General features: G+C 43.8%; 1 long non-coding RNA gene across 2 annotated transcripts; it reads left to right on the forward strand.

The window, feature by feature from the left end:
- The first annotated feature begins 38 nt into the window (after nucleotides 1–38).
- LOC123281139 (uncharacterized) lies at nucleotides 39–18318 on the forward strand. Of its 2 annotated transcripts, none has more exons than XR_011498564.1 (3): nucleotides 39–162; nucleotides 14216–14470; nucleotides 15002–18318. It is a non-coding gene; the product is annotated as an uncharacterized lncRNA (long non-coding RNA). The 2 variants fall into 2 exon arrangements; XR_011498563.1 differs by having other exon boundaries at nucleotides 14216–14516; nucleotides 14998–18308.
- Nucleotides 18319–19111: the final 793 nt, after the last annotated feature.

Consider the following 19111-nt stretch of genomic DNA (forward strand, 5'->3'; position numbering starts at 1 on the left):
AGTGCAACTCCTCCCCCACCACGGTGCCCCGTACCTGTCCCTACCCGCGTGGGTATTGGAGAACGCGAGAGAGCTCAGACAAACGGGGGTTCGAACTCCTTGTTCTATCTACATCGACTGATTGCACCTCTGAGCCTTAGTTCCCGTATCTGTAACCTGGGGGTAAGTGAGGATCTTCCTCAAAGGTTTGCTGAGAGCATTTAATGAGCTCATCTGAGAACATAACTGAGGTAATAACTATGCACGGTTATTGCATATAACTGCTGTACAGTTATTGCATAACCGTGCCAATAACTATTGCACAGAAACAAATAAGAGCCGTTATTTTTACTATTTTCTAGCGGTAAGATTCATATATCAAATATTTTTATATTGTCGATGCAAATAAGCCCTAATTAATCTATAAATCAAAATTGGGGTGAGTTTATTATAAGCCAAGTTTGAAGACTATAGCGTGGGGCCTTCCTTCCATGAAGACTCAGTCATGGGGACGGCCCCAAATTCTGTCTGATTCTAATGTGCAGCCAGGGTTGAGCACAGTTGCCCTGATGGTTTTAGCCACTGGTGATGACCCTAGTCTTAAAGGTTTTAGAACAGTTTTTTTTTCTTTTCTTCTTCTCCCCAGAGCCCCCCAGTACATAGTTGTGTATTCTAGTTGTAGGTCCTTCCACTTCTACCGTGTGGGACCCCGGCTCAGCATGGCTTGATGAGTGGTGCTAGGGCTGCACCCAGGACCCAAACCAGGTCCTGGCGAAACCCTGGGCCACAGAAGCAGAGCACGCAAACTTAACCACTTGGCCACGGGGCAGCCCCTAAAAGGTTTTAACAATCTCCTTTAAAAGGGGCTCTTATAACAATTAAATTCCCTTAATAGTTTCAAACTATGCTTGTAAATTTCATGTTAGATTTTTCCGTTTAAGAGCCACAGTAGGCTAAGTTAACAGAGACATCTTTCCTCAGTACTTGACATAAGTTTTATGAATCTGTTAACCTGAAAATAAGGAGCCAAAATGACAGGCAGAGAGGCATTTCGGATCAAAGAATTGCAACTGGGGAGCCCAGATCCAGGTAGCAACCCAAATAGTGTCCCACTAGGGAGCAAAAGTCAGGGGCTTTTATAGACAAAGAAGAGAGGCTTGCATTACGGAGAATGTTCATTGGGGTTAGCTCAGAAAGCTAATTTTGGCTAAACATAACTGCTTGCTCTGGCTGCTAGAGGAAGGCAAACGTCTGTCACTGTGAGAAGCTGCAGGATTCTTGCAGCATTACTCAGTTCAAAAGGTCATGTTCTCCTGGATGAGGACATGCATGAGACCCATTTTCTTAATGGCTTCCTGGCTCCCCCCTTTTTTTTGGGGGGGTGAGGAAGACTGTAGCTAACATCTGTGCCAACCTTCCTCTATATTTTATGTGGGGCCCTGCCACAGCATGGCTTGATGACCGGTGCTAGGTCCACACCCAGGATCCAAACCGGTGAACCCCAGGCTGCTAAGCAAAGTGCTCAAACTTAACCACTACACCACCTGGCCAGCCCTCCATTTTAATGCCCTTAGACATAAATGACTTCATTTTGTTTCACATTTCACATATCTAAAATTACAAATTTATAAATGTGGCAAAACTTATATTTGATTAATTGTTCCAATAGTGTACATAAACAGTAATATTTCAGCTAAAAGTAAGTCTTAGTCATTAACTGAATTCCACATTTTAAATCAAAATTACAAGATTGACCTGTTATTTGAACAGGCCAATTTATCTTAGATATTATGAATATTTAAAATATTAAATATTCAGATTCCCCAATACAAAAAAAGTTAATACCATGGTTTTGACCATCTGAAGTATTTCTTTACTTAATTTTACTTAATATTTCTATACTTAAATTTTATTAATCAATTCAAAAATTTCCCAAGTTGAGACAATGCTTACCCACATTTTAAGATGATCAATACCATACTAGCAATTGTCATCAGAGAAATGCAAATTAAAACCACAATGAAACATCACTACATGCCTAATGGATGGCCAAAATTAAAAAGACTGACCATACCAAATGCTGGTGAGGATGTGGGACAATTGTAACTCTCATACATTGCTGGTGAAAACGCAGAATGGTACACCCGCTGTGGCAGTCTGGGACCAATCAGGAAATAGAAATCCCTCACTAGGTTAAACAGGGAAGTTCAATATAAAGAATGATTAACTGTGATAAAGGAGTAACTCTATATGGTACCTTACGTTGAAAGAAGGTACCCAAGGAAGGAGAAATGTGCGGGAGTTTAGACCTTGTTGGAGAAGATGTGGTTTTGTCACTGACAAATTGCCCAGAGAAACTCAAGAGAAGTTTTGGAAGCATTTAGCTGTTTTTCCAAATTGTTTTTTCTTTTTTGTTATGTTAAGAGATGCAATTACCAACCACCCTGAACGTGTCCAAACCCCAGGGCAAGAGCAACACCGTGCGCAGATGGGCCGAAAAGTGCCTAAGAGTAAACCTTATTACCATAACACGTCATGTACGTGGAAGCACGTTTTCTGACTGAGCCTCTGCAAAGGAATGCCCACCTCTCCCTTTTGAATAGTCATTCCCCATCCGAAATAAATGCCCCCGCTGTCCCGTGCTCAGGGAAACGAGCCCACAGGGAAATTATTTCCCAAAGCCATGGGTGGGCTCGTTATTTACAGCAAATAAACTTTACTTTGTGTGACAAGTCCTTCTGGTGGAGGCTCTGATTTTCAGCTCACCAAGAGGCGGACCCACTTTGGTTTTGTAACAGTTTGGTCACTGGGTAGCAGTGAAGTTCGCTGGTTTAGCCAGGCTGGATGTGGCCTGGAGTTGCTGGACGGATAGGCAAGCTCCTGGAGAGCAGGCAGGGGAGCAGCAATCGGCAGCCAGGGGAGTGGGTCTGCGGTGGGAGTCCGGTGCTGGCAGGGACAGAGGCCTGCAGGGCACGAGGGTCATGGGGGTGGGGCAGCATCTGCAGGAGGAATGACTGCGTGGTGTATGACCCTCTGGACCACAGGAGGCTAGGGGCAGGCCACAGAGGGCTTGCCAAGGGAATTCAGCAGGTGGCTGCATGCAGGATGTGAGGGGGCTTCTGAGGGAGTCTGGGTAGGCAGCTGTGGGAAGATGATTGCCAGGCTGAGGTTGGGGCAGGTTCTGTGGGAAGTCCTCACACCCATGCCACCGACCAACCCGGACTGTGCCCCTGCCTGCGCTGGAAATTGCCGGAAGCCTCTGCATCCTGCAGTGTCCCTCCAGTACCCTCTACTGAGAAAGCTTGACAGTGTGCTGTCTTTAGAGGAGAAAAGCTTGGGAATTCTGTGGTTTATCACAGAGCATGTATTGAAGGGTGCGTTCAGAGCTGAGAGGTAGCAGATAGCTGACACCGTCTACCTCTTTGGCTACTCAGCTTTCATACGCACCCGTCTACACACGCTTGAACTCCCTAACAACAATGAAACAACTCTGTATGTTTCCCTATCCTTCTTACCCGTGAAGAAGTTTTACTGTGCCCCAGAGAAGACCCACGGTCCCAGCAGTCACACCCCACCACAGGCTGTATTAATGACTCCTCAGATTCAGTCACAGTCTCACTGACTATTCTGTACCTACAGACTGCATTGTAAAGTTAGCCTCTGATAATAACTCATGTGTAAAATTGAAAAAAAAAAAGAGGAGAAAGAAGAGAATGGTTAGTTTATACATAGAAACACCTGCATGTAACAAGTAGAGGAAATAAGTCCCCCTTTCTGTAATTGGTCAGGAGGTCATAAGTGATGTCTGCTGCTTCCTTTTTTTTTTTTTAATACTTTGTCTTTTATTTTATTTCTTTTTGTTTGTTGAGGAAGATTAGTCCTGAGCTAACATCTATGGCCAATCCTCCTCTTTTTTGCTGAAGAAGGCTGGCCCTGAGCCGACATCCATGCCCATCTTCCTCTACTTTATATGTGGGATGCCTACTACAGCATGGCTTTTGCCAAGCAGTGCCATGGCTGCACCCAGGATCCGAACTGGCGAACCCCGGGCCGCTGAAGCAGAACGTGCATACTTAACCGATGCGCCACCGGGCTGGCGCCAACTGCTCCTTCCTTCTTTAATTACCCCTTCCATAGTTCCAGTGGCCTCAGCCACAACCTCAACTGCTCTGGGTTCTTTACCTGGTAGAGTTGACCCAAACCTTCATTCCCAAAGGATTCGAGCCCTCAAGCATCCTGCTTTTTTTCAATTGTAGTTTTACACTAACCTTTACTATTGGGCATGGAAGTACCCAGAGAGTCCTCTGGGTTCCAAAGTCTTCCTTGCCTTCGTCGTGTAGAAGTAACCCAATTTCTCCTGGGTAATTTGGATCAGTTGCTTCAGCCAATAGATTAGCCAGCCCCCCTTTTTGCTTGTTGGTTCAGTGGAATAAGGTCCTAAAATGTCCGGATGGGAGTCTTATCTCTCAACTCAGGGGATCCGTTGTCCCCCTCAGTGGAAGCATTCCTCCCCATGGGGACTAAGATCTCTACAGCCTCCAACCTCAAAGTTGTCGAGGAGAGAAGCAAGCATTCTTCAAGTGAGTTATTGGGTATAATAGTGAGGGAGCCATTCCCACTCTTCCTCCTTTATTCCCAGACCTGTAAATTCTGGCTCTGGGGGAAACAGTACCATACGGTGGTCTCTGGTTCAAAGCATAGAGCGCATCCTGTAAGACAGAATCCCATCCTTTCCGGGGGTCGTTTCCCAGTTGGCGCTGTAACTGAGTGATTAGGAAGGCATTCTGCCTTTCACTTAGGCCCGTTGCTTCTGGGCGATGGGCTATATGGTAAGACCAGTTTATTCCATGGGTGTGAGCCTATTGCTACACTTCCTTCACTTTGAAATGAGTTTGTTGATCTGACACAATGCCGTGTGGAATACCTTGATCACGGGCCAGCATTCTTTGAGTCCATAGATAGTGATGATAACAAAGCATTAGAGGCAGGGAAGCAAGTCCGTATCCGGAATATCTGATTCCAGTGAGGACAAATCTTTGTCCCCTTCATGATGGAAGAGGTCCAATGGTACTGACTTGCCACCACGTAGCAGGCTGATTCTCCAGGAAATGGTCCCATTTGGGACTCAACATTGGTCTCTACTGCTGGCAGATTAGGCACTCAACAGTGGTAGTGACAAAAATTCTCTTCTTGACCAAACTTTAGTCAGGCTCCTCTGAGCCTTCTGCTTGACCAGGCCTGACCTTGGACTTCTGTCTATGTCCTGATAGAGTCTAGTTTCAGTGAGAATCTGCTAAGTCAGTTCAGCCAGAATGTCCCACCCTCGATATCTAGTCATCCTCAACATCTGACCAAATTTCTCATCCTCCCACAATCCTCCAGGTAATATCTGAGATCACGCTGGCCTGCCTTCAGGAAGACTCCTTTTAGGTCAGTTTAGCAAAGAATTACCCTACCCTCTTAGTAATTTTCCATCCACCGAACATCCCCCCTGCTCCTTGGCTCTGTATCCCAGAATAATTTTTTCTTTAACAGTAGCCAGGTCAGCCTTGGTAAAGGGAACGTCCACATTGTTGAGCCGATGCATTGCTTCCATCCCTGCCACCATGGTCACTTTGTTTGGGGACCCACTGAGCAAGTACTGGGGTAGCTGGGGCAAGAGGCTGAATGACATCCCCAGAAATGTCATTTTGTCTACTTGATTATTAAGAACCAGTGGATGCCCTTTGGGGGGAATTCACATGGGACACAAATATCTTCACAGTCTATGCATATTCTGAGAAGTCCATCCACATGCTTACTCCCCAAACTTCCTTGCCACTAATCTTTCAACCTTGTTCCTTCCAAGTCCTTCACCATCCACCCAAACCATTAGTTACTGCCCATAAATTTGTATAGATCCATGGCCACCTCTCACTTCACACAGAGTGGAAAACTAAATGTACTGCTTGAAGTTTTGACCACTGTCCTTCAGGTTCACCCCTGAGCGAGGCTGTAAAGCTGTCGCTGTCCACTTTTGGGTGGGACCAGCATATTGTGCAGTCTGTAAACCAGGCTCAAGTTTGCTCTTCCTCAGTTGGTTGGTCATAAGGAACACACTGGAGGACAACAGGCTTGGATTCAGAGAGGCGGCAATGCAACAGGAGTTAGTGTAGGAGTCTGACCTAGGTAGGACAGCTTGTGCTACAGCCTGAGCTTACTGCATAGCCTCTTATTGTTCTGATCCTCACTCAAAGAGGGTAGCCCTGTGGGTGACTCTGAAGATGGGTCAAAGTAGCACACTCAAATAGGGTATATGTTGCCTCCAAAATCCAAAAACCCCCACCAAGCGTGGTGCTTCTTTCTTTGTGGGAGGTGGTGTGGGTCGCAGTAATTTGTCTTTCACCTTAAAAAGGTTGGCTTTACATGCTCCAGACCACTGAACCCCCAAGGCTTCACTGAAGCTGGGGGAGGGGGGGGTCCTTGAATTCTGATGGTTTTTCTCCCATCCTCTCGTTCATATATGCCTTACGAAAGCATTTAAAGTACTTGCTACTTTCAGGAGCAATCAGCATAATGTCATTCTTATAGTGGACCAATCTGATGGTTGGTGGAATGTCAAGATGATCAAGATTTTTTTTTTTTATTGTGAGGAAGATTGTTGCTGAGCCAACATCTGTGCCAGCCTTCCTCTACTTTATGTGGATGCTGCCACAGCGTGGCTTGACAAGCGGTGCTAGGTCCGTGCCCAGGATCTGAACCTGCAAACCCTGGGTCACCGAAGCAGAGTGCACAAACTTAACCACTATGCCACCGGGCTGGCCCCAAGATGATCAAGATCTTGGTGCAGCATTACGGCAAAGAGCAGGCGAATTCACGTGGCCTCAAGGCACCACTGTAAAGGTATACTGCTGGGGCTGGCAGTTAAAAGCAAACTTCTTATGATAGTCCTTGAAAACTGGTGTGGAGAGAAAGGCATTGACCAGGTCAATAGCTGCATCTCAAGTACCAGAGCCTGTTGATTTGTTCCAGCAAAGATATTACATCTGGGACAGCAGCTTCAATTGGAGGAACCACCCAATTAAGTTTACAATAGCCCACAGTCATTCTCCAGGATATTATTTTTTACACATTGTAAAGTAAATTGCAGATATAAGTATACTTCCGCTAAATAGTTTATTAACTAGACTACATCGTTAATTTAACTGCCTGGCTATTTGAAGGTACGGAAATGAGTGTTATTCTACATGGCTGGGAGGAGTGTAAATTAGAACCAACCTTTCTAGCAGCCTGTTGGCCACATATCAAATAGCTATATAAAAATAATAAACCCTGGACCTGCATTCCTACAGGGCAACAATCAGCTGAGGCTTCAGAGCAACCGCCCTTTTAAATGAGGGGTGGCACATTGGAAAGCTGGCCCCTGTGCCTCTTTGCAATATGATTCTTCAGCTCATTCCAATTTGCCGCTCCTTCAGTCTGAGCTTGGCCACATGACTTGCTTTGGCCAAGAGCAATAGCACATTAGCCGTTTTCACACTAACAGGTTAGCCTGCTGGGTGACGAGAGGCATTGGGCTGAGCACTCCCCATTGCTCCAGCTGAGACCACTAGACTTGAGTGAGGGCATCCTAGACCACCCAGCCGAGTCAGATCAGAACTGCCCAGCCAACCCACAGAATCATAAGGAACAAGAGATACTGATTATTTGAAGCCATTAAGTTTTGGGCAGTTTGTTATACAGCAAAAGCTAATTGACATAAGGACATGCATTTCACTTCACCAAAGTCCCCATCAACCCCTAATGTCTGACACCTATTTCACTTAATCATATTCCTTGCCTGGTTCTTGTAGGCATTTGAATTTGCCACTCGTGCAACAGAGCTTGGCGTGGCAACTGCTTCCAACTTCAGCATTGTTCCCTACTCCCCATTCCTAATTCCCGAGAGGGAATCCTGGATCTCTCAGTTCCATCGACCCCTCCGCCCCCCCAGCACCTTCTCCCCCATCCAGGCCGCCATGTCTTCTCCCTCCTGGCTCATGTACTAGTCTCTTTTCTGGTCTCCCTGCATAGATCTGTAGCATTATCTGGTTGATTGCTCTGACACAAGAGGGTAATAAAACTTCTCTTATCTCAACAAGAGGGCCATGGTTACAGCCTGGACAAGGTCCCTGGATTAAGCCCCAAGGTGCCAGGAAGTCTGGAACAATATCTACCTGTTAAAAGCAATGAAGTCCCAGACCTTGGAGGCATCTCTAGGTCATAAAAGCTAAGAAGCCTCAGGCCATTTGGCTCCTGAAGAGATTTTATTGATACATCAAAGGGCTGGAGTAAGGAGATATAAGTATACTTATATTCGGGAGGGAGGGGGACAGCTGCCTCCTTCTCCTTTATAAGCGGAGAAAAATGGCCTTTCTTCCTACCTTGCCTATGGGGTGTCCAGCTAAACACACAGGACAATTGACCTGGCTCTCATCACATTGTCCTAAGAGTAAGGACTCAGGCAAAGGGGAACTGATGCACTTATTATCTACTTCGAGGTACTTAATAAGAAACCCGTCTCTGATCCATTATACCTCACATGCACATTCACAATTAAAAAAGATGACTAATAAAAACCCAACAATGTGATTCAGCCACATTCCACACTGTCTGCTTCTTTCTATCCTGAAACCAATAAATTCTGCTTATTCATAATTTCTTCTCCTCTACAACACTGGCTTGCAATTATGTCTTTAGTGACCCTTATGGCATGATCTTTAAATTTTAGATGATCACAGATTACTTACCAACCTTCTCGATAGTTTTTGTTCAAAATGCTAAGAGAGAGAAAGAGAACCTGATTGGTTCAGCCCATCTTTCTGTGCTAGGCCATGTCCTTGGTCTCTGGCAGCCTATGCCTGAGTGGCCAAGAGGATGTCAGGACTGCAGGGCAGCAGGAACAGTGGGAGTGGGTGTGGCCGAGCGAGGACTGATTGGCTCCTTCAGGACAGTGGGGTCTCCTCCTGGGGTTAAGCTCCAGAGTCAGTTCCTGAGGCGAAAATAGTGTACAGTTAAAACTTTCTTTGAAAATACCTTTAGATGACACCATATTGGAAAGTAAGATGCCGTCTTTCATTGTGTCGAGTACAATCCTTTGTCCTCCGGTGTTGAAACAGATTGCTGTGGCTTTGGCTAAACGTCAATGTTAGGTTTGGGTTTAGGGGCCGGGTTGTATGAAAATACACTCAACTCACACTTATCCAAGGTGAGACATGGGAACCCAGGGAGTAATGGATTTCACTCCATCTCATACTCACTTGGGGGCATATGCCGCTTAATTATTGAGTGGAATGGAGGGCAGGGTAATTTTCCTTGTTTAAATATTTTTCACAATCTCTTTCGGTTTATTGTGAATCCATACAGTTGTTACCGTGCCGGGTTCGTTTTCGCCTGCCAACCGGAAAGCCAAACATCAGGACAACGAGATGGCAGCAGGGAGTTTACTCACAAGGCAGCCGCGCGAGGAAGCGAGAGCATGAGCCTCAAATTCGCTTCCCCGAAAACAGGGATTCAGGGATATTTATGGGATGAGGCAAGGTGGTCTGAAGTGTGGAGAGGTGATTGGAGGTGAGGAGGGGTGAGGGAATTGATGGTCTGCGCAAGCGTAGTCAGACTCCATGCCTCTTCACAGGACGCATGTTCACAAAATGGCGGCCTCAGCATGATCTGAGGGTGGAGTTTTTAACCTCTTGACGTCGTGGCTTATCTGACATCTGCGCATGCCCAGTTGATGAGTTGGTGGTCTCAACCAGCCTGAAGCGGACAAGGAGTTCTAATTCCTGAAAAGCAGCTCACACACCGATTACCGTGGTGACCCAGGCTCCAGGGAGATGTTCTCTGTAGGAGCCGAGTGGGAGTCAGCGTATTACCTAAGCAGCACAGATAACAGTGGGTGAGTTAAACAGCTAAAAGCCGTAATCAGTAATTGCAAAAAGGAAAAAAAACCTTTAGTTCCTAGCTACTTAATCATCAACGGCTAACTCTGCCGGTTTCACGGTTGACTCTATAAGTTAAACGTGGGTACAAAATGACTCCGCTGCCCAGCAACTGCCTTGCTTCCTCGGATCTCACCCCCACCTCTGCGCTCCGGTCTTCACCCCGGAAACGGTGCACCTGCTCTGTTTATCTGTCTGTCGACTTCAGACTCCTTTGCATCCCCAGCACCTGGCACACGTGTGGACTTCGTTGTTGAAGAAAATATAATGTAATCCAAATGTGCTCTCACTTGGTCACTCCCACCCACTTAATAAAGTAGGACCTCAGTGCTTCTCCCAGCTTCTAGCCGTCTCTGGATATTTCTGGGCATCCCCAGGGAGTGGCCGCACATAGACCTGCTCACCCAGCTGTCGCCTGTTATCTACATCTGTAGCATCCATGTTCAGGGAAGAACATAGAAATTGATACAGGGATTGGATCCCAGAGAGGCTGGAGAGGCTGCACAGTGCCCTCTCGGCAGGACTGCTGCCTCATTTATGGGGCCCTGTGCAAAATGAAAATGTGGGACCCCTTGTTCAAACAGCAGGAGAAAGTGCCATTAACAGTACTAAATTGTGAAGCTTTTTTCTTTCTTCCATGATTGCTCTCAACCTGCCATGGGTGTTTTTAATTTGCTATTTAACGCTGTGCTCTCTAGAGCAAGAGATACTCCTGGGGTGAGTACAAACACAGTCACCTGGGGCCCACACATGCAGCCCTTTGGCTACTGGGCTCCCCTCCTCTCCCCACCAGCCACTGGACCAACTTGTGCCCTGGCCGGAGGTGAAGTCGAACCAGGCATCTCTACTTCCCACAGGCTTGCTTCCCCGTGGGTAATGCAACTTCCCTGCCAGGAAGACCTAGGGACCCAGATCAAAGGTGAGCGTGACGCTCGCCCCTGTGGGGTCACATGCCGAATGTGCTATGGCATGCCAACTGCGGAGTGGGGAGCTGCCACCTATCCTGCCCTCAGAGACCGTGGGGGAATGTGTGTTGGACCTGGTTCTTCCCTATGCCGGTGCCTTGGCCCCCTGGAGGCAGAAGGACAAGCAGCCAAGACTCTGTCTCAGGGTGGTGGAGAGTGTGGGAGGAGAGAACGCCGGTGAGTCAGGCTCCAAGCCCCTGTGCATGCTTCATTGTCCCACCAGAGTTCTCTTACTGAACACACACCCGAAGAGAACAGTATTAAGAATTTCAGGAAGGCAACTGCAGAGCGTTAAACCCAAGCCGGCGGCCCTCCTGAGCGTGGGCCTGTGTCAGTGCACGGGACACACGTCTCACTTCTAGGCTAGTCCTCCAGGAGCGACTCTCAGAATGTCTGAAAACTAGGAGAGCTGCTGCTCTGAAGCTGCTCCTGCAGGGCTGACGTTGAGGACACACTCCTGTAACCCTGACCTCGGGTCGCAAAGGCGGAATCAAGAAGCCACTGCTGCCATCGCTCAGGTCTCCATTAGGAATGGTTTGTCAACTTGCAGGACAGAAGGGCTCACACTCAGGATAAAGAGCCAGCTGGGCATGGAAGCCACGCTGCCCTGTCTTAGGGGCATGAAGACTCACCGCTGTAGCAAAAAGGCACCAAAATACTGTGCTTTAAAGGACACAGAACTTATATAGCAACCAATCCAGTATGGGGACCTGGTTTGAATCTTGACATGAACAAATGGCAAAGAAAAATGATGACATTTTTGAGACAATTGAAAATTTGAACAAGGTTGACTTTTCCCTCAATATTTCATCTTGAAAAGTTTCAAAGATACAGAAACGGTGAAGGAGTCTTATGATGAACACTCATACACCCACTACCTAGATTCTGTAATAAACATTTTGCTGCATTTGCTTTATCACATAACTAGCCATTTCTGTCTCTATTGATCCATCAATCCACATCATTTATGATCCATTTCAAAGTAACTTGCAGATATCAGTATTCTTCCCCAAATACTTCAGCATGTGTTATTAACTAGACTTCTTGGATATTTGATTATATTAAATAATTAAACATTTTTATATGTGATATTGCTATTGTGGTTGTGTTTTTTAAAAAAGAATATATTTTAGAAATACATACTCAAGTATTTTTTGGTGGAATGGTATGATACCTAGTGTATTAGTTATCTACTGCCATGTAACAAATTACCCTAAACTATAGCAGCTTAAAAGAAAAATAAACATTATTTATTATTAATCTCACACAGTGCCTGTGGGTCAGGAATCTGGGGATGGTTTAGCCCACCCAGTCACGCAGCTTAGGGTAGAGGCGACAGGCACCCACCAGGATTTTCCTGTCGTAGGTGGGGAGGGAGGCTGACATCAGGCATCCTTCCAGGGACCAGAACCAAGTTTTGATGTCACTCTGCTGCCACCTTGCGGCAGGCTCGGAACAATGGCCCCTCCCACTTGGACCTTCCCACACTCTAGTCCTGTTTATGATGTTTTAGGACTTCCTTTTTAAAACTTTTAACTTTTATTCACCCAGTTGCTGAATAAATCATAAATTCACGTGGTTTAAAATTCATAAGGGTGAACAGGGAGAAAAGTCTTCTTCTCCCTTGGGACCTTCTGAGTTCCTCTCCAGGGGAACCATTCTATGTTATCTGTTTCTTCTGTATCCCTCCAGAGAAATTTTGTGCATGTACAAAAACAGAAAACAAGACCCCAAATACAACAGCATCAACAAAACCCCAAAAATATACTCACCTTCCCCAGTCATAAAAGGATGCTTTGTTCCTGAAATCAGCAAATTCATTCAAAAATGTTTGTTAATCCTGATTTGAACAAACAGTATGTATATGTTTTGAATAAACAAAAAATATAAAAATATGTGTGACCCAATGGGGAAATGTGAACACTGACTGGATATTTTACTGTATTAAGAAATTAATGTTAATTGTTTAGGTGTGATATGGTGTTCTCTCTTAAAATGCAATTTGAAGTATTTATGGTTGAAATGACACAATGTCTTTCTTTGATTTAAAATCCATTGAGCAAAAAACCTGGTTAAAAAAATGGGCCAAGTGTCTGAATAGATATTTTTCCAAAGAAGACATATAGATGGCCAACGGGCACAGGAAAAGATGTTCAACATCATTCTTTATCAGGGAAATGCAAATCAAAACCATAAGATATCACCTCACACCTGTTAGAATGCCTGTTATTTAAAAAACCCCAAAACAAGAAATAACAAGTATTGGAGAGGATGTAGAGAAAAGGAAACCCTGGTACACTGTTTGTGGGAATATAAATTGATGCAGCCACTATGGAAAACAATATGGAAGTTCCTCAAGAAATTAAAAATAAAACTACTATATGGTCCAGATATTCTATCTCTGGGTATTTATTCAAAGAATGTGAAAACACTAATTTGGAAAGATATCTGCACCCCTATGTTCATTGCAGCATTGTTTACAATAGCCAAGATATGGAAACAACCTAAGTGTCCATCAATCGATGAACAGATAAAGAAGATGTGGTATATATACATATAATGGAATACTATGCAGCCATAAAAAGGGAAATATTCCTATTTGTGACAACATGGATGGACCTTGAGGATACTATCCTAGTGAAATAAGTCACACAGAGAAAGACAAATACAGTGTGATCTCACTTATATGTGGAATCTAGAAAACAAAACAAACAAAACAAAAACAAACTCATGGATACAGAGAACAGATTGGTGCTTACCAGAGGGGAAGGGGGTGGGGAGTGGGCAAAACGGGTGAGGGGGATCAAGTGTATGGTGATGAATGGTAACCAGACTTATGGTGGTGATCACTTTGAAGTGTATGCAAATATCAAATTATAATATTGTGTACCTGAAACTTATATAATGTCATACACCAATTTTATCTAAAAAATAATTCATTGAGGGGGGGAAAAGAGAGTGAGAGTGTAGACGAAGCAAGTTTACTGAGGCTGGGTGATTGAAATGAGGTGGGGGTTCATTATCCTATTTGCTCTACTTTTGTGTGTGTTTGACATTTTCCATGATTAAAATTTAAAATATATTTCCTGAGTACCTACTGTATGCCAGGCACTGTTCTAGACACTGGGGATCAGCAGTGAACAAAACAGACAAGCTCCATACATTCATGTAGCTTATGTTCTGGTGGGATAATAACAGCTAACATTGACTGCGGGCTTACCAAACGCTAAGTATTATTGTAAACTTGTTGGAATTTTTTATATCAGTACATAAATAGCTTCACCACTCTTTATTTTTTATTTTTTATCTTTTAAGGAAGATTAGCCCTGAGCTAACTACTGCCAGTCCTCCTCTTTTTGCTGAGGAAGACTGGCCCTGAGCTAACATCCGTGCCCATCTTCCTCTACTTTATACGTGGGACGCCTACCACAGCATGGCTTGCCAAGCGGTGCCATGTCCGCACCCGGATCCGAACCGGTGAACCCCGGGCCGCCGAGAAGCCGAACGTGTAAACTTAACTGCTGCACCACCGGGCCGGCCCCTTCATCACTCTTCATATTTATTTTCTAGGTACATAGTATTCCAGTATATGGACTTTCCAGAATTCATTTAGCCAGTAAGTTTGTTAGGTTAAATGGACTATTTAAGTAGTTTTTGTTTAAGCAGTATTTATAAATTTTGTTTTTAAAATCTCATTGCCTATTTTTTGTCTTTTAATTTGGCTATTTATATTTAACATGGTCATTATATAATAGGTTTTAAATTTATCTCCTTACAGTTTTTTTTTCACCTGTCCTCTTTTCCTTCTACTCTCGTTTCTTGTCTTATTTTGTATTCACAAACAGTATTGATTATTCCATTTCCTGCTCTTAGCTATTTATAAATTATTTTTCTCATTTTAAAGGTTGCCCTAGATATTATGTGATTCATCCTTTAATTTTTTTTTGTTGTTGAAAAGAGATTTTTATTACTAAAACAAAATCACTGAGGTGCTGTCTCACTCATTTTTACTTGTCAAAGAGAGGATTTATACAATTGGATTTTTTTATGTTGGTCATAGATTTACACAATCTCTCTCTCTTTTTTTTTTTTTTGAGGAAGATTAGCCCTGAGCTAACTGCCGCCAATCCTCCTCTTTTTGCTGAGGAAGACTGGCCCTGAGTTAACATCCGTGCCCATCCTCCTCCACTTTATATGTGGGACGCCTACCACAGCATGGAGTGCCAAGCGTTGCCCTGTCCACACCGGGATCGGAACCAGTGAAGCCCTGGCCGCCGAGAAACAGAATGTGTGCACTTAACCACTGCGCCACCAGGCTGGCCCCCATACCCAATTGTTTTCTGATAGAGATAAGAATTAGAAGTACTCAGTGATGATTTTTTTTTCTGAGGAATATTTGCCCTGAGCTGACATCCATGGCCAATCCTCCTCTTTTTGCTTGAGGAAGATTCAGCCTGAGCTAACATCTGCCACAAATCTTCCTCTATTTCGTATGTGTGCTGCCACCACACAATGGCCACTGACCAGCAGTGTAGGTCTGCGCCTGGGAACTGAACCCGGGCTGCCAAGGTGGAGCACGCCCAACTTAACCACTAGATCACCCAGGCTACCCTCAGTGATGCATTCTTGTTAGATTTGCTGTCTACAAGTCCGGAAGACCGGTCTCAGCAAAAACAACCCAGCCAGCACCTTAATCTTGGACTCAGCTTCCAGAACTGTGAGAAAATAAATTTCTCTTGTTTAAGCCCCTCAGTCTACGGTATTTTGTTACAGCAGCCTGAGCACACTAATGCAGACTTTGGTACCAAGAACAGAGCGCTGATGTAACAAATACCTAAAAATGTGGACACAGCCTTGGAACTGGGTGATGCACAGTGGCCAGGAGAGTTTTGAGGTGCATGCTAGAAACAGCCTAGTTTGCCTTGAAGGGACCATTGGTAGAAATATAGACGTTAAGGGTGATTCTGGTTTAAGGCTCAAGTGGAAAAGAGAAGAGCTGTAGAGAATGCTTCTATCATCTCAGAGAATAAATCTATCATCGTGAGCAAAATGCTGGTAGAAATTTTGTCACAGACTAATTGTACCTCAGGAGTGGGGCCTGCACAGAGCTGAAGGGGTGGGGCTGCAGCCTGGGGCTGTGGGGGCTGAACTGCTGGGCCTAGCAGGCAGATCATCCAGCTCAAGAGGATTGTTCTTTAGCCTTAAGATTTGATGAAACTTGCTTTGCTAGGTTTTGGCCTTTCTTGGGACCCCTCATTCCTTCCTTCGTTCTGATTTCTCCCTTTTGGAATGGGAATGGTCGTCCTATGCCTGACCCACCGTGGTATTTTGGAAGCACAGAGCTTGTCTGGTCTCACAAATTCTCAGATAGAGAGGAATTTTGCCTCAGGATAAATGGTAACTCAGTCTCACCCATATCTGATTTAGATGATATTTAGACAAGACTTTGGATTTTAGGTTATAGAGTTGATGCTGGAATGGATTAAGATTCTTGGAGCTGATGGGATGGGGCGAATGTATTTTGTGTGTGAAAAGGACATGAATTTTGGGGGGCCAGAAGGCAGAATGTTATGGGCTGGATTGTGTCTTCCTCAAACTCATGTTGAAACCCTTCTATCCAATGTGACTGATTTGGAGACAGGGCCTTTAGGGAGGTAACTAAGGTTAAACGAGGTCATAAGTGTAGGGCCCTAATCTAGTAGGACTGGTATCCTAACAAGAAGAGGAAGAGACACCAACCCATCGACTGGGCCCACACAGATGTCAGATAAGTGACCTTTTCATGTCAAGAGTCTAAAAACTCCACCCTCAGATCATGTATCTATGGCTATTATTCTTTAATATTACTCACAATGATGACACTTTATGCCTTTCAATCATTCTTCAATACCAATGAATCATTCTTCAATACAAACTAAACTAGCTATAATATTCCCTTCTTCTTTTGGTTGCAAGTTTAACACAATTATTGAATAAAGGCTTTGAAAAACAAAAGAATCTTCTATCTAAACATTTTTCTTTAATGTTTAAAACTCTCTTCTGAAAAGTAATGATTAACGTTTGAAACAGAGAAATAAGATGTAACAAACAGGATTTGAAACAATATTTGCTACTTTATTTCATTCAAACCATCTTAACATTGTTCTTTTCCATATATTGCAATATGTTGGTGATTACTTTTAAGTTTTGCTTGTCATAACAATTTCCTTTGGAGTCTTTGTGTTTTTTTTTTAGGAAGATTAGCCCTGAGCTAACATCTGCCAACTCTCCTCTTTTTTGCTGAGGAAGACTGGCCCTGAGCTAACATCTGTGTCCCTCTTCCTCTACTTTTTATATGTGGGACGCCTACCACAGCATGGCTTGACAGGTGGTGCCATGTCTGCACCAGGTATCCGAACTGGTGAACCCTGGGCTGCCAAAGCAGAACGTGCAAACTTAACCGCTGTGCCGCCGGACTGGCCCTTCCTTTGGAGTCTTTGAATATGTTTCACATGTTGAAACATATAATTTTCCCCTGTGCTTTCAATGTAATCCGTTAAGAATGCCAAGAATAACAGTTAAACATGCCAATTTTGTTTGTCAAATAATAGCTTTGAAAATACTTGCCAAATGCAGTTACTTTTCAAGTAGAAAAATGTGTATCTTATTACTGAGTTCAGTTAAGCTACTTAGTATTGTCCTTCATGACAATCGACAAATTTCACTATGATAGGTCCAATCTTTGAACAAAATGTATTATTTAAAAAATTCAGCTCTTTGATGAGCTTCCTTTTAATAATTCTTGCTGCATTTTCAAATGTATCTAATGAGATTCAGAAGAATCTCTCTGGGTGCCAAAGCTTTGTTATATAAAGAATTGTTCCTACACTTCTTCCAAGAATTTAATAGTGCCACTACGTTTTCTGGTCATATTTGTAGCTCCAGCATTTGTAACTCATTTACAACTTTTCCAGTTTAATGTATACTGATTAACAGTGATTTTCTAATAACAGGATTTTCTAATCCTGTTAGTGTATTCAATCCTGTAAATATAAAGTTAAATTTAAATACAACTAAACCTCCATAAAATTATCTTGCCTGATATGTAACATAAATGAAAAGTATTGTGCAGTTTAAAGTATTGGTGCTGTAGGGAAATAGACACCAAATCTACACCAGACTTAATGGTCTAAAAATAATCTCTTCTTGATATTCTATGGCAGTGTAGATTTGATGAGATATAGTCTTATCACTGAGAGGGAGAGTTTCTACTTTATCAGCTGATTTGAAATATTGTACACACCATATCGATATACCAAAATAGAATAAAAATTTCGACTATCTTGCCACACCAAATGTGAATAAGTATTATTGTATTGTATTGTAATGACTTTTTCATTAATAGCCATAGCACAATAAAATATTGAGCTGAACGCTCTAACCTTTTTCTTTCTCTGAAAATATCAGAAGGACTGATCGCAGCTCAAGCTCTACAGGAAGCAGACTGTGAGAGATCTGCACGCAGAAAGTCTATCACCCCATGGGGAGCTGCGGAACCGGGGTGGGATGGCCCTAAAGAGCTGCCCAATTTGGACAATAGGGTTGAGCCTTTACTCCCACCCCCCCAGCCTGCATGGAGTGAGGGCCATTATTGTAGGAGGGGCTAAATGGAAGTCCCTGGAACTTCCTTTCCCTTCAAGGATAATACTGTCATGCATGGCTTAACCATGGGGACACATTCTGAGAAATATGTCATTAGGCGATTTTGTTGTTGTGCGAACATCATAGAATGTACTTACACAAACCTAGATGCTATAGCCTAGTACACACCTAGGCTATAAGGTGCTAATCTTATGGGACCACTGTCATATACATGGTATGTTATTGACCGAAACGTCGTTATGTGGCATGCACGTGCTGTAAACACAAGCAACACTGCATCCTTGCAGGAATTTTAGAAAGTCATGCTACAATGAAAGACTTGAAAGAAGATCATCTTCATTTAATTCACCAGTTTGGCTGGACTATTGCAAACTTAACCAGATGGTGGCTCCAGTTGCAGCTACTGTCCCTCATGCAGGACTTTTACTAGAAAAAAATCAACATATTCCCAGGCATTTGGGACACAGCTACTGACCTGGCTAATCCCTTTTTCTCTATACCAGTTTGGAAGAACTACCAGAAGCAATTTTGTTTCACCTGTATACCTTCATGGTGTTACCTGTGGGCTAT

The sequence above is a fragment of the Equus asinus genome, chromosome 26 (genome assembly GCF_041296235.1).
Source record: "Equus asinus isolate D_3611 breed Donkey chromosome 26, EquAss-T2T_v2, whole genome shotgun sequence".
Lineage (NCBI taxonomy): Eukaryota > Metazoa > Chordata > Mammalia > Perissodactyla > Equidae > Equus > Equus asinus.